This window comes from Aythya fuligula, chromosome 1, assembly GCF_009819795.1.
Source record: "Aythya fuligula isolate bAytFul2 chromosome 1, bAytFul2.pri, whole genome shotgun sequence".
In the NCBI taxonomy this organism is placed as follows: Eukaryota; Metazoa; Chordata; class Aves; order Anseriformes; family Anatidae; genus Aythya; species Aythya fuligula.
The window spans coordinates 107,382,863-107,397,460 of NC_045559.1; positions in this window are offsets into that span (position 1 = coordinate 107,382,863).

Below are 14,598 nucleotides of genomic sequence, written 5' to 3' on the forward strand. Positions count from 1 at the left end.
GCTACTGCCCCTACCCCCAGAGTGGAATAGGGGAGAGAACTGGGGAAAAAAGATAAAGATAGTATGATTAGACAGAAAAAGAAGGGATAATAATGATAATGATGATGAGAAAAAAATATACAAAACAAGTGATGCACAGTGCAATTGCTTGCCTGCACTGCCTGATGCCCAGCCAGACCCTGGCTGGTAACCTTAGGCCGCAGGCTGGTAACAACCATGCTGCTCTTGACAGCAGATGGCAAGGAAACAAGATTTCCTAAGCTCTATGGGTTTCTGGATAATGCCCATCCTTTGCTATGGTCAGACTGGGAGCATGACCCAACAGAAGCATTTTCACCAAAATCCAGCTTGATCTGTTCAGGGCTGAGTTCATGCAGTCGCCCTTGGGCCAGTGCAAACAGGACCAGAGGTGGGAAGCGTGCTCAGTGCTGCAGCCAAGGAGCATGGCCTGCACAGAGCCTCTGGCAGAGTGCAGCTGGGGAGACCCGAGTCCAGCCCTTAGGGTTAGCCAAAAGCACACTGGTGGAGCCAAGACACACTATACACCGACTGAAAAGGAGATGCCATCAGCGTGCAAATGTATTCAAAGCTGTTTCAGAAGCAGTTGGTGGAGAAGCACAGCTCCTCCTGGCACCACAAAGGCCTGTGCCATACTGGATGCCCAAAGAATCACACAACTGGCATTAAATACAAGAGAGCAAGAGGCCGGCGAGCACTTACATGTAGTTGCTGGCTGGGCTCAGCCCACCCCAATAGTCAGATCTTTTTGAGATGGAGTCAAGACTCCTGATGTCTTCAAAGTTTCACCTGCACAGGGGACACTGACATCATATTTTTGCTTGTTCTAGAAAGCATGATTGTGGCCAAAGTGAAAATAACAGACATGTAAGTACCTGTCATTTCATGCATTTATGCTTTAGCATTAACTTGCTGTAAGTTCTCATACATGTACAAATGCATATATAATGTAGCCATTTTGTTTTCGTTGTTATAGCTCACATCTCCCCGCTGAGGTTAACAAATTAGAAAAAAAATAAAAATTAAAAAAAAAAAACAGTTGGATATAAAGGTACACTACCAGTACAGCTGAAGCCAAAATAATCTTAAACTCTCTTGTAAACATCTGTTCTTAAAACATGTCCACCTTTTTCCACAATTATAAGATTACCAGGGAGCAAACAAAAATGTAAATAATCTTTATTTAATTTCACTTCCTGCTGACAGTATCTGGTACATATATTTCCTTCTCACTTTCTCATCTTTCCTGTCCCCTTCCATCTCCTCTAAATTATTTGTATACTGCGTGCATGCCTCAAAACTTGAGCTGTTTGCCAGAAAACATGCCCTAACTCTAAAGCTTGACTGAAGTTATAAACAAGTTATTCCTGTAAGCCCGTCAAGCAACCCTGTAATTAACCATCTGCTTCCTTGAGGGCTGGTGTCAGTCACAGCATAGATTAGAAAATGCATCTTATGGGAAAAAAAATATATTTTTCTCCCTATGGAACAAGAATCACTTGGTCTGTTTTCCATGTAAAGTAATGCCATACACAAACTAAGGACACAAAAGAACCATATTTCTTTCCTCATAGCTGAATATCTCCCAGTATTTATTTTTTGTACTAGTATTTAAAGATTAAAAGAAAAAAAAAATACAAACATGTTCCTGTGATAACATAGCTGGTTAGGTGATTGAAATTTTCATGCAATAGGACAGTGAACATTTGGAAATTGTTCCGCTTTGGTTCAGAAGAAAAGATGAAACATTTTTTCCCAACAGGGAAGATTACAAAAATCTCTACTTACAAGGCTTTTGCCCTAACTCCATAAGACTGTCCCATTTTCTGCAGGGATGAACGCTCTCCCTGGCTTGAGGATAGTTAGAGTGGCCTGAACCACAGGCACTGGAGAGGCCACTGGATTCACCAGCACCGCTCCAAGCTGACTGTGAGAAAATTAGGTAGGTTTTCTATAAACAATTCTTTCCTTCAAGCAGTTGGTACGTCATTCCCTTGGGCATTCTGAGGACTTTTACAGTGTAATTTATTCTGACTTGTATAGAGCGCGCGGACATGCACACACTAAACTTTAGCAAAATTAAAGCAGACTGACCCATTAGCCTGGAGATGCAGTAGTAGTAGCAGGATCGCATATGGTAAGACTTTTCAAGGAATATACTGAGTATCAGTGACAGATCAGCCAGTATGAAAATAACCGATGCATAGAATTCAAGAGAATATCATAAAAAAACACAACAAACTAATGCCAAGAGAATCTTAAAAGAGACTGGGACAAGTAAGAACAGATGAGCCCTTCCTGCTCCCTCACGGTAATGTTCTGCATACTTACTCTGCTAGTCTTTAACAATACGTTGACAGCCTACTTTAAGAGCAAGGAGAAAGCAGTACTGGCAAGTATAACCCTAAGCTGCAGTTACCCACATCACAGATCCAGGTTACAGTTGTCCTGGCCAGGACATACCCCAAAGCACATCTTTGTCACAACACAGAGACAAACAAGGGCTTGGACAGAGACAGGTGGAGAAGTAATTCTACCCATTAAGGTTATGGGTTGCGACTATAAGTAAGTCATAGGCCTGAGAAGTCCAACAATGCTTACCCAGCAGGACACCTTTTTGCAAAGCCTAGTGTTACCTATACACACACACAAAAAGTCTGCCTCAGAGAAAAGGTCCAGCACATTAGTAATTTCAATTCTGAGAAGATACCTCTTAAGAAAAGTCAGAACAGAAAGATACTGCATAAAAAACGGCATTTTGCTTTCAGTCCAGGATTTGGAGCTTCATAGGTCTATGATAGGATTGTATGATGTGGTACAATCACACAAGAAGAAGGAAAATCATTTGATGACCTGAATAGCCCCTTTCTACCACATAAACCCAGACCACTCAGACTTCAAATTAGAAGTTTGTTCTCAGAGTAGATGTGGTAACACACAAACATTGGTGCAGATACTAAATATCCAGTATTATCTCAAAATACAGATTTTTACTTTTTCACCGAATAATGACAAAAATAAAGCCTTGAACAAATGAATATACACAAATTTTATATTAGCCTTTAAGAGCACAGTTGGTAACGCATATGATTTACATTTAAAAAAACACTAGTGACAGGAATGGATAATCATTCACTGCGGCAGAATCCCTTGATTTGCTTTCCTTGTTATACCATAGAGTTTAAACAAAATTACACTAGAGTGCCATTTAAAGCACCTGAAACTACTCCTGTTCGTAGACACATTTCATAGGAATGTTCATAGGAATGCTAATACCTTCCCTCCCCCTTAGGAAGTGCCTTAAATGATCAGAATTCTGTAGCTACAGAATTAAATAACTGTCAGAGACTGGCTAATAAACCTGAGTTATCATTTCCTGTGCAGAGACTGGGAACAGTAGTGTAGACCATCTTGAAGAATCTCCAATATTCCTGATTCATGTAGTTAAGGTTACTCAGAAAGCTGTTTACAAATAAATTAGCCCCTTATTTTCAATGTCATGTTTATTTTTGCCAGATCAGAAAACTTTAAATGTAGGTAATTCACAACTGCTTTCCAGGATTTTGAATTCTCATCAGTCTTCCTCAGCCCTTTTCAGTTATAAAAACTGCATCGTTTTCAACTTATGATTTTATAGGCAATAACACAGAAAGAATCACAGGACATTTCGATCTAACAATTCATAATGAAATTGCCATGCTTCACTAAACAAAAACGTATTTACAGTAATGTTCTCTTTATTGACTATAATAAAAAAAAGAAAAATTAAAGCAGTTTGTTGAAATCATCTTTCCTGGGGCAAGATATTAGCAAAAGATCTCAATTCTCTTGAAGAAATAACACTTCTACTATCAACAGATATATATTAATGGATCCAATTTAAAACCAGGTACTTCCAACATCAACAATACAACTACACACATGCTTAGATCAGACCTACATTTTGTATTTTTATTTATATATATACATATATATAATTGTCCTGGTTTCAGTTAGAACAGAATTAATTTTCTTCCTAGTAGCTGGTGGAATGCTGTGTTTTGGCTTAGGATGAGAAGAGTGCTGATAACACCCCAATGTTTTAATTGTTGCAGAGCAGTGCTTATACCAAGCCAAGGACACCTCAGCCTTTTGCGCTGTCCTGCCAACAGGCAGGCTGGGGGTGCAGTAAGAGCTGGGAGGGGACAGACCCAGGACAGGTGACCCAAACTAGCCAAAGGGGTATTCCATACCATCTGACGTCATGCTAAACAATATATAGGGGTGGCTAGCCAGGGGAGGGGGCCGGACTGCTCGGGGTTAGGCTGGGCATCGGTCAGCGGGTGGTGAGCAACTGCATTGTGCATCACTTGTTTGTACATATTATTAGTAGTAGTACTATTATCATCATTGTATTGTTATTATTATTATTGTTATTATTATTTTCCTGTCTTAATAAACTGTCTTTATCTCAACTCACGGGCTTCACCTTCCATTTCTCTCCCCTGTCCCAAAGAGGGAGGGGGGAGGGTGAGCGAACGGCTGCGTGGTGTTTAGCTGCTGGCCGGGTTAAACCACGACAATAATATATATGTGTATATACATATATATGTATATATATATATATATATAATTAACTAAAACAGGACCTACTTGAATTCTAACAACAACAACAAAGTATCTATTCCCGTTTTTAGTTATTTTACTTTGGTTTTATTTAGTCACTTAAAATAACTTTTGGTTTCCCAAAGGAGTAGTTTTCCTACCCTAACACCAACTGCTAAAGTCCTGAGCAGCTCTGCATATTTCTCCACAATCTCCTTCCCTCCATCACCGAACAGCATAAGGCACAATTTCTAACAATGCTCAGATCTTTCTACCTGCTGAAAATGTTTAGAGGAATTACCCTCTGGGGCCAGTTTGGCTGCACCTCAAAGGTTGTTGCAAAGCAAAAAGCCTTTATGTTTTTGCAGCCTGCTTCACAGCTGCAAAGTGACTTTTAAGTCCCTTTGGAGAAAGACAGGACAGGTACTTCTGTCAAGATGTGGCCCACCCATTGAGAATACCCCAGCACTGTAACTTCACTCTTCTCTACATGGGGAGTCATGGAGATCTTAAACACTGGACAGTCACATAGCCTGGAGCAGACACCAGCAGCACAGGACACAACTACCATTAACTCAGCAGCTCTGATGGCATCAAAACATGCAGCAGGAAAAAAAAAAAAAAAAAAAAAAAAAAAAAAGCAGTGGACCACTGAGGGCTTTAGGAGTTTCAGAGGTACAAACAGTACCAGAGTCATTAAAAATGGACTCAATTATGAAAAATATGTTTTTCAGATTATGGACTGTTCTACTCATGTATCTGTATTAATAACTAGTGGGTCTATTCAGGAGAAAATATTTATTTTATGGGCTTAATATACGAAAAGTAATATTTATACTTCGCAGAAGACCACTAGTTGACATTTAATACATCTTCAGTAAACCAAAACAAGTACAGAACTGTTCTTTCAAATCTAATACATAATATTTATAAAGCATTAAAATAATCGGTTAATACCTATTCACTACAAGAGCAGTGCATTATACTGCTTGCATCATCTCTGGATTAAGGATTAGCAGTCCAGAGGGCAATCACTTTGTAAGATGGAGGCAAAAAAGGCCAGCAGAGAACTCTGGAAGGATTAGGTACTTAATATCTTGTTTGCCTCAGTCTTTATCAACAAGGTCTCCTAGGCCTCTGTCTAAGTGAAAGTTCAGGCAGGAGAACTACCAGCAAATGGACAGAAATTGAATCAGGGATAATGAGAAAATTTGACCCATATGTGGGATCAGACAAGCTGCATCCAAGGGTGCTAGAGAAATCACCGATATCCTCACAAGGGGACTATCATCTTTTGAAGGCCATGGAGATCAGGGAGGTCTTAATCTAGTGATATAAAACCCAGCGGTCCAGTGATACAAATAATTAAACTTTTAAACTGCAGTATTTGATCCAGTAAGAGCATCATAAATCTACATACTATTATTACCTGAGGAAGCTTGGCATTTTCCAGACACTGTCAGTACAAGAACATTCAAGACTGACTAAACTACTGAAATAACCACTAACTCTAGGAATTGGCACTTGTGCTTACCATGCCAACAACTGAAAAAATAAATAAGGCCAATAAAACAAATGTTAAGACAGCATTTTCAAATCCCTAAAGCGTTTAATGAAGTTTCTTTTACAATCCAAATCAGCTGAGTCTTGAACTATTCTTCCACATCTAATTTACTATTAACTTCCAATTTCAATTTAACACAAGCGGCTTGCATATCAATAATAGAAAAATGGAAGTGACAAAATGCTATTAATATGATGCACAGGCCTAAAACAATGACGACAAATTAAGCCAGTCTTTTATAGAACAGACACCACCAAAATCACATCTGAAGAACCCTATACAGTTTCTATAAAGAAACTGTATGTATTCCTTAGAATACATACAAAAATACATACAAGTATGCATTTATCTTTACAGTATTCATGTTTCAGATCATGATTAAATGATTTTAAATTATTGTTAGAGATACTTTAAGTACTATCTTGCAAGTGAAAGGTTTAGGATGCATTTTTTAGAACTGCAAAGAAGCAGAAGTCAACTGCAAAAATGTAGGGTATTTAAACATTTCAAGCAAGAAAGTGTCTCTGTCTCCCAAAGCTAAATGTAGAAGGATGACTTTTAGAAAGGTTAATAGCACCCTATGGCATGCCCTCATCCTTATATATAAAATATGAGGGTGACAAGTTATGATGGAAAGAACAAACATCAGCAGCCATCCTTTAAGGACAAAGACACTTCAAGATTCTGCTGTTTTCTAATTGTGGTGAAATCTGCTTTTAAACCTGTCTCAAAGGAAAGCCGACAAGAAGCACGTGTGGCACCATATGCTACAAATCTTGACAAAGACATTGAGTGTTAAGAGAAGCTGCTGATAAATTAGTTTCTTCTGATAATACTAAGGTTTTTGAGAGGGAGCTTGTACTGCGTGGTACACTGTGTGTGCACTTTGCACCACGCCAATGACCTTAAGGTCTCAAGGCACTTATTGCCTTAAGTTCATATTCTCTTTTAAGAAGTTTCTTCTACTAACTTACCTTATTTTACTTCTCTCCTGAAATTTGTAAGTAAATGAGTCCCCACAGATTTCAAATAAAAGCATCACATTTTATCACAAATTACAGCCCACAGTAGTTGATTATATAACTGCAGAAGAGACACGAGAGATTTCACTATGTTTGCTTCCAGCTTATGATCCTCATTTAGTTCTCCTCTGCAAAACCAGGGAGATGAGAAATTGAGGGAACCAAAAATGCAGAAGCCAGCATTTTATTCATACTTCATGTGTTTTATGCAATTTAATAGCACTAAATGAAGTATAAAGGATAGCAAAAGTACCAAATCACTATATGAGGTATAAGCCTTACAGTTTACACAAAACAGTCTTACACAGCAGTGTGGCAAATCAAAACATTTACAGCTTATATTCACATATAACTAGGTACTATAATAAAAGTAACAATAATCACTCCCTCTAAAACTTGCCCAAATTCCAGACTTAGTCAAAATTATTCTCTGAAGTAAGAGCGGTCCAGACCCATCATCTGAAAGTGACCCAGCACCTGCCTATTACCAACAGAACACGTGCTGTGTCCTGTTCAGAGGAATGAGGGATGCCCATATCTTTGAACTGATTCACAAACAGAGGACTGGTTACTGGAGAATCCCACCACACTCTGGTAGGACATGGCTAGGCCTGACACCGGTGATAGCTGTGTGTGGAAGTGGTTATAGCCAAGCATGGCAATCTATTCCACCCCCATGCAAAACCTAACATACAAATCTTTTATTTCTGTATAAAATTTGGTATTATTTTATCAAAGGAAAATGCTAAGCAAAAAGCAACGCCAGCAAGTTCTGAAATTATTGGTTTATTTTTTGCTTTTCTACTGCCTATATATACAATCCACAGCCTACCTCAAATTTCCTTAATTTTCATTATGGCCTTAATTTAAATCAGAGAACAGGGACTCAAGTTCAAAGCTCAGCTACTCATTAAACAGAAGTGCTTATACACAGTGGATTTCCCCCTTTCACATATTCCCCTTTCAGAAAACTAGAGGGGGACTACCAATTCAAAGCATCTCTCTCCTTACATCGTCCTAAGCAGATAAGCTAAATTAAATTAATGCTGCAGCTATGTCTGCATCCTTTCCAATTTTCTGTCAATTCCTTACATATCTTTTTTTGCTGCTGCCACTTTGTGATGTTCACCTTCTCCCTACTTTTGAAAGCTGTCTATTAGAAAGACATCTATTATTGTCAAGATAGATTCTAACTTACAGCAACCAAGAGCATTGACAAATGAGTTACAATTTTAACACTGACTCTTTACACTATATGTTTAAGTTTTGCTGTTTAGAAACCTAGTTAAGTGTAATCTCAGATGTGGATAGCATTTTAATATATAATCAGAAAAGACAAAATGCTTTCGTAACTAAAAAGTAAAAAATAAATATCTAAATACATATCTCCATTCTTGGAAGGGAGGCTTTTTAAATAAAAAATAAATGTGAATTTGGGTGTTTCCATTTTCCTAGGTGGCATAATACTTCTCAATCTACAGAAAGTGCTGAGCACCCACTTTTTAAAAAGCAAATCCACTACCAATTTTTAATAAGTGTCTATTTCTGAAAACAGAGACCATGATAATTATTGCTGGCACTGCTATCAACATACTTCGACAGTTTCTCACACACTGTTTAAACTCTTAATGCCTTACTTTTCCCTCTCGTTACCTCAGATATGTAAAGTTACTCTAATTGAATTTAGCTTCTTCACAGGTGTTATGAAAATTAGTGTTTGACAAGCATAGTTATTTATTATTGCTGTGCCTAACAGCCTGGTATGCAGAAGAATCTATCAAAAAGCATTTGCTGGCCACTACAAACTATTTACCAAAGAAAAACTGAAGTACTGGCAAGCACAGATGTCACTGAGGCACTGGCGATATGAAAATTTTAGCAGCAGTCATTACAGCTATCCTATGACAACGTATCTTCATACAAACTCATTAAATTACACTGAAAACTCTAAAATAATACTCTAAAACATTAGAGGCTTATAAAACAAATTTGGTCACTCAAATCCAAACTCTGCAGTAAGCTTTATGCTGAGAAATCCTTGTGGTTGTGTAGGATTTACTGCAAGACTGATGCAGGCATGTGCCCTTAAATAAAGTTCAAATTCCTTATTCTGAATTTCATGCAACAAATGCTTATGTTTCTGACTACAAATCTGCATATCTTCATTCTTCCAGTTTATCATTCTACTGCAGCCCATCACTGCATTTTAGCACAATGCAGAGGCCCACCTAAAGCTGTGAAAGCCTCATATGGCACTTCTCAGCCATTTTTTCTCCAGTTCCACGGTCCAGGAGCTATTCAATTTTCATACACTACGCCCACAGAGTAATGACGTTTCCAAAGTGACCACAGGTGTTTTATGTGCTAACAGCATTTTATACAGGTTGAAGATGCTGTGAAGTCAGGTTTGAGGTGTTTGGTTTTGTTCCTCTCCCTGGTCATACAACTCCATATAGTGGCACTAAACGCATTGCCAGTTTGGTCAAAAGTTTAGCTTTCAAAACTACTGCAGACTGGAATCTTTTCTTCCATTTTCCCATGCTGAAGCCTCCCAAAAGGGCAATCTCAGGCATACCACCATATCTCCCTTTTCATTTTTGTCTTTGTTCTGAAAGGATCCCACCACTGTACTCGAGTCAGAAGACTCCATCACTCCATCCAAAATAAATGAACACAGCGTGTCTGGTTACCACTGCAGACACCACAAAGTTCTGTTTCAAGATTGGGTGTGGTTTCTGCTTGGGCTGCAATGTCGTCGGGTCAGGAAAGCAAGGTCTTACAGCACGCCATTTCCAGGCAGGATCCTGAGGTCCATGGGCAACTCACAGTCCTCTTCACCACAGAACCACAGCCCCGCTTTGTCTTTGCAAAGACAGAAAATCAGTCATTTAGCAAGGCACCAAAGCAGACACCATCTGCTTTAGTAGAGATACAGCAATAGCACTTTTCTTTTGTTTTTAATTTTAAGACTAAAATTTAAGCTATTCAAACTTTTTTTTCTCCTGTGATTGAAAATGCTAGGGAAGCTCCCTTTCCAGTTTCATTTCCAACCTATGACCTTTCCTCAATTACTGTTTCAATTAAATATGATGTACTCAAGTTGGGCATTTAAATAAACGTAATATTATGAAATGCTGGGTTACTCATTATGTTAACCTCATTAGCATGAGATTAATGTAGTGATAAAGAGATTGAACTATCTTTAACTGATGACAAACTGAAAATGGAGCACTAAAAAAGAACTCCCACCACTAATTTAAATAAACCAATTTCAGTTTTCTAATGAATTTAATGTGCTACGAAAGCTTTATCTAGCCTTCATTTAACTAAGCTGAGTTTCTCTTAGCTCCATTTTAAATACAATTATCCAGTTTCTTATTATCATCAAGCAGATGCCATTACATTCACCTCTTATCTGTAGTCATTAATCACCTTTTCTCATATGCACTACACACAATGAATCTCTGAAATGTTGTAACGTGATGAAGGGGGATTATTATCTCCAACTTTGCCCACAGACAAGAAGAGAATCCTGGAATTCTGATTGATGGAAGTGGAAAAGAGAAAGGGTTTCCTCTGAAATCAAGAAGGAATGAGAGTTCCTGGTGCAATCTGCAAGTTTTCATCTACATCCAGTGATAAATACATCAATTCAATGTTAACTTGCACTAAAATACTGCTTCTAGAGGCAGAGCACAAATGTGAGCCTTTTTCTAAAGGTAACTTCCTTGAGTAGATACCTTCCAATATGGAGCAAAGCAGTTGGCAGACACTCTTCAATGATTTTATAGTCTCACTGCTTTCTTCTTGCACACACCAGTATTTTTGGTCTTCACTGAACAGTGAAGTGAAACATGGTGAAACTGAGTTTTTTAATTATTTACAGACATATTCCTGTGCCCAGTTTCACAAATCTCTGTTCCTATTTGCAGCATGGGATGGCAAAGAGCTTAAGAGCAGACAAACAACTATTAGATGAGTTCTAAAAATGCTGGGAAGATCTTCAGAAGATTAGTGGAAGGAGGTAAGCTTAGACAAGCAAATAAATGGCTACTAATCACTACTAACCACCAATGAAACCGCAATGCTGTGAACGTGGGAGCATTCTCTTTTCTTCTAAAATCTACATATATGAGCTTTGGGCTACGACAGTCCCCACCCTGTACGGGGCCTACTTCTGCTCTGATCTGGCTCCAAGGCACTTCTCACAGCACTCCAAGGGCCAGGGTTACATGTCCTAATTGTCAATGCCATTAAAGCTCATCAAGTTCTACCTACAGATTTAGATCCCTGCCACTAATGCAATCTGCAGATTCGGCCCTAGAAGCTCCCAAAGTAGAAAGCATATCCGACTAGCTCTACATCACAAGTCAACAGGCTTCTATTTCACTTCAAAACCATGGTAGCCGTTACAATTAAAGGCCAAACCTGAGACTATGACAGCTGATTCATTGATAGGCAGGCAAAAGCACTCATTCTGCCAATACACAAATGAACCAAAAAAAGCCAGACGTCCTTAGAGATTTAATGACTTCTTTAAATATTTCTGCAGCTCCACCACCACCGCTCTCTCACTCTCCCTCCTCAAAGAGGAATGGGGAGAAAAATACATGTACAATGAAAAGGGCTCAAGGGTTGAGATAAGGACAGGGAGATCGCACAGTAATTATCGTAACAGGCAAAACAGACTCAGCATAGGGAGATAGCAAGATTTATTGCCTATTACTAACAAGCGAGAGAAGTGAGAAACAAGGGAAAGAAACCAAAAGCACCTTCCCCCCTTCTGCCCTCTTCCACCTCCTCCCCCCAAGTGGTGCAGGGGAATGGGGGTTATGGTCAGTCTACAGCGCTTCTCTGTCGCTCCTTCTCAGTCACTCTCGTCCCCTGTGCTGTGGGGTCCCACCCACGGGATGCAGTCCTTGATGAACTGATCCGGCGTGGGCTTCCCACAGGCAGCAGCTCTTCCAGAACTGCTCCAGATATGGGTCCGTACCATGGGGTCCATCCCTCAGGAGAAAACTGCTCCAACCTGGCTCCCCTACGGGCAGCAGCTCCTGCCAGGCCCCCTGCTCCTGCATGGTCTCCTCTCCACGGGCTACAGGTCTGGCCTGGAATCTGCTCCAGCAGGGATCTTCCACAGGCAGCAGCCTCTGTCGGTGCAGGGCCACCGGCTCCACCGTGGTCTCCTCCACGGGCTGCAGCGTGGAACCCTGCTCCACCGTGGTACTCCATGGGCTGCAGGGGGACATCCTGCTTCACCATGGTCCTCACCACAGGCCGCAGGGGACTTCTGCTCCGGCGCCTGGAGCACCTCTCCCCCTCCTTCTGCACTGACCTTGGCACCTGCAAGGCTGGTCCTCACTCCTCTCACTCTCCCAGCTGCTGTGAGGTGCAGCCTTTTTTTTTTCATGTCTTAAATATGCTCTCACAGAGGTGCAAACAACATCACTTATTGGCTTGGCTCTGGGCAGCAGTGGAGCCCTCAACTAACATGGGGCAGCTCCTAGATTCTTCTCACAGAAGCCACTCCTATGGCCCCGTGCTACCAAAACCTTGCCACGTAAACCCACTACACACACACACATATATATATATATATATATAATCTCTGTTATGATTTAAAGTTTCTCTAAAACACAATACATTGCAAATTGAGAGGAAAAATTGGAAAAATATCCACAGATGTATTCAAAACAATATAAATCCTCCTTTTTAGAATTTAGTATGTTAATCATGAAGTCGAGTTGCTTCAAGAAGGAAGAAAACAGTCGTAAATTCACTATGAAGATTGTATCATTTGAGATCCATTTGCAGAGAATGAAAACACTGCAAAATAGTTCAAAGACTGACAATGTAAGTCTAATCAGTCTCACTTAAATGCACTCATTGCAGAGGAGCCTTTAAAGTCCAACTGGATGTAATGACTGATCTACAAGGATTTAATTGATTAGTCATCACCAAGGCTGCCTTTACAATCCTGAATTTCACTAAGATTATCATGTTTTATTTCTGTTTGGTAAACTGCTTAGAAAGACATACAGCTTTTCTCAGGACCATAAAAAAAAAAAAAAATCTTATTTTTTTTTTTCCCCCTTTGTCATGCCAGTTACAGAAGAGGTTACGGTTTCAGGAAGTTGGCTTAAGTAGCATAAGGTGTCCCTGTCTTGCCAGAGAAAACCAAGGACTCCTGCCAGAGCCTGAGTCAATTACACACTTGTTTTCCCCACTGATGCATAACATTGAACAAAAACTGTTCTGGCAACTGGAACTTGGATAACTTTGTTAGCCTTGCACTTGCTACATGCATCTCACTCACAAAAACAGTCTCCATAGCTTCAGAAGCAGAAGGTAGCAAACGTTTTCATAGCTGCACAGGTTTCTTCCTCTGGAAGAAATGTAATGGATTGAAAAGATCCTGCCAGAATAACCCCTTTCTCACTTTTCTTGATGTCTGAATGTTCTGGTAAAGCTGATGATGTACTCTTATGGCAGAACAGATTTTAAACCTCCATAAAAACATTACTGTATATCTCCTGGAACAGCAGACACAACAGCAATTAAAAAGGGCTAAATGCTATTTATATCTCAGTTACTTTCCCCACCAGTAAGAGTAGCCAGAAAACAGAAAAAGTAGTGTGAGTGTTACCATTATATATACGTATGACATTTGCAAAGGTTTTTACTGTTATGATGTTTCTAAAATATGATAATGGCAGTTCATGATTACACAATACACTGTCAGAGATGTTTTCCTGGCCTCAGGTAATTAACTGGGGAAGGAGAGCAGTAAAAGGGAAAGGTAATTTTTAACCAGACACATCCATAGGGGAGATGTTTTCTTCCATTAACTATAAAGATCAGGCAGAAATTAGAGCACAAATTCATCACCAATATTGTAGAATTGCTGTAAAATGAGAAATTCTGAGAACTGATGCAAAACCTAAATTTATTTGTTTATTTAAGTGTTCTATTTGTCTGTATTACTTTTGGAGGCAGTAGTTTGTTGGTTTTTTTTTGTTTGTTTGTTTGTTTTGTTTTGTTTTTTTAAATGAAGTGATCTTCATCAGACTGTCTGATCATGGAATCCTAATATTCTGGAAAAGTACAGACTGGAAACCAACCTTAAATATTCTTGCCATGACACTGGACCTCTGTAGAAATTAGGGATTGGGGCTTTTTATCCTCCTTTCTTGGGGTTCCTGTGTAAAACCAAAACTGTATGATTCTCTAAATCTTTGTTATTAATAGTGATAATTTTAATAGCCAAGCTGAGTAATTCTAGTTTTGATCAATCACTGACCACAAATTATCAAACGGTCTTCTGCATTCATGTGGATGCCACAGGATGCCACACTGCATAGTCATAGCTATGAGCACTGCCTCTTGGTACCGTAGCCACAGAAAGCAGTT